The 2,708-nt window shown below is 32.7% G+C and overlaps 1 pseudogene; it reads left to right on the forward strand.

The window, feature by feature from the left end:
• Positions 1-802: 802 nt before the first annotated feature.
• Positions 803-1,592, forward strand: LOC110314115 (annotated as a pseudogene).
• The last annotated feature ends 1,116 nt before the right edge of the window (positions 1,593-2,708 follow it).

Here is a 2,708-nt window from a genome sequence, read left to right on the forward strand (position 1 = left end):
ATATATATATATATATATATATATATATATATATATATATATATATATATATATATATACCATTGCCATTGTTGGGTACAAGTATATATGAAACTAAGTTTTTTTTTCTATAATAGATCTGATCTGTATCTTTCTTGTGGTATTTGGAAGACAGTTTTATATATTTTCTGTTCTATTCTATGATAAATAGCTCTTTGTTGTATATTTCCTCGTATGTGGAACATTAAATGTTTCAAAACCATAATGATTAAGATTGGTCTCAGTGGAAGCCTCTCTGACAAGCATTTCAGAGACCAAGATTTTGATCCTAAGTTGCTCAAAACTTCACTAAGGTCAATAATGACTTACCTATTTTAAAAATGGTTTTCTAATAACCTTTGGTTAAATGTAATAACTAACAGATTAATGGGATATATGCATAAATCCATAAAATCTAATAATAAATAAGAAAAGGAAAGCATAAAATTAATCTCATAAAATCTACAATATAATTTGTTTAGAGGTACTTTTATTAACAAAAACATTTTGTCCTTCTAGTTTCCTGTTACCCTGAGTATTCAAAAGAATGAAGAAAAAAATTCATTTTTTCTAGAATTTGTTTTGAAAGTCCTCATCAAATTTTTTAGCCAAATTAAAATTTCATAAGGTAATGAGACTTTTGTGAGTCCCCTGAACACTGTCTTATATAAGCAAGTTATATTTAAATAATTTAAGGCGAGTTTATAAGCAGATGTGAGCTGTCCCCAGAGCTGAGAACAGTTTGCTGAGTCTGTTAGTGCTACTGACACAAATTTCTGCTATCATGTCCCAATACCTGTGTCCAACCAACACATCTCTGTTCACCAGAAATGTGGAGGGACAATACCAGGTATGAAGATTTATGACAGGAATTCTGTTGGTATGGTCCAATAGTAGATGTTTATGTTCCACTTGACTTGTATACTCGACTTCCAAGAGGATTTGCATATGTTCAGTTTGAGGGTGTTCATGATGCTGAAGATGCTTTACATACTTTGGACAGAAAATGAATTTGTGGGCGTCAAATTGAAATACAATTCACATAGGGGGATCGGAAGACACTAAATCAAATGAAAGACAAGGGATGGAAGAATGTATACAGCTCTTCACAATATGAGGATTATGACAGATATAGACATTCCCAAAGTGTAAGTTATGAAAGAAGGAGATCAAGGAGTTGCTCCTTTGATTATAACTATAGGAGATTTTACAGTTCTAGAAACAGTGGACCAACTGGAAGACAATGACATTGCAGAAGCTATTCTGACAATGATAGATTCAAACACTGAAATCAATCTTTTTCAAGATCTAAATCCAATTTAAGATCATGGTCCAAGTCCTATCCCATGAAAGAAGTGAAGGTTAAATAACGTGCTAGGTCTGGATCTCAAACCAAAGCTAGAGGCACCCCTAAAATTGATTCCAAAACACATTATTTATCTGGCTCAAGATATGAAAAGGAATCAAGAAAAGAACAACCACCTAGATCCAAATCTCAGTCAAGATAACAGTCTAGGTCTAGGTCAAAATCTAGATCAAGGTCTTGGACTAGTTACAAGTCTAGTGGCCACTGATAATAAAAATCATGATACTTCTAGGCATGTATCATTCATTTACTCATAGTTTTGTCTACTTAAATTATCAGGAATACAATGTTGCAAGATTCATTTAAAAACAATCAAACAAACTTGGTAGTTTTCCCTGTACTGGGCAGTGGTTATATCTAAAATGATATGCTATTGAGAAGCCACTCTTAACATTTCAGCTTGTTTATATGCCCCATACAAGGGAACACCAAGGCCAAGAAGTGGGAGTGAGTGGGCAGGGGAGCAGGGCAAGGGGAGGGTATAGGGGACATTTAGGATTGCATTTGAAATGTAAATGAAGAAAATATCTAATAAAACAATTAAAAAAATATTCCAGTTTGTTTAATGTTATGGGGAGCTACCAGTTTGTGGTGTCTCTGTAAATTTTGGTAAAGTTTCTCATTTTTATGCTTTTATTTAGTGAAAAGATGTTGGTTGACCATAATTTGCAATTGTTTTAATAAAAAGAAAATTTCATATCCATATTTGGTAGAACTGTTAACATAGAAATGTAGCTTGCTAATAAGATAGAGTAATATAAAAGTGAACTTGTAGCCAAATTACAACACTGACTACTTAGACACATTTAAGGTTCAGGGTGTACCTTTAGGTCTAGACCCACGATGATTTTTTACGATGCAATATGGAATAGTTCTTTTGTTAATTCCACTGTCTTGGAATTGATCCCAACTGGGTTAAATAGCATTTTCAGGTAGATTGCCCTTTTCACTGAAATAGTCTTTACTGCTCCCCCCCACCATACACACACCTTAATCGCTGCTGGTTTCTTAGATTTGAAACATAAAGCATAAGGAAAAAAAAAAAAACTCCTTACATTTTGATTGTGTCAATGATCACAGAAATCATTTTAAGGGGAAAAGACTATTCTTAGCATAGTTTCTCTAAAATTTAACTATTGTTGATTATTGTTCTTTAGGAGTTTGTTTTTGTTTTTGTTTTTATTTTTTTTTAGAAACAAGTGAACTGTTTGAAAGTACATTTTGTTTGTTTATATGCATAGTGTAAACCAAATTGAATTTTAATGCTCACAGCACTTGGCAAGTGCATTTGTATCAAAATCTGCCTGTTTTTCATAGGGGAGGC

The sequence above is a fragment of the Mus pahari genome, chromosome X, assembly GCF_900095145.1.
Source record: "Mus pahari chromosome X, PAHARI_EIJ_v1.1, whole genome shotgun sequence".
NCBI lineage: Eukaryota > Metazoa > Chordata > Mammalia > Rodentia > Muridae > Mus > Mus pahari.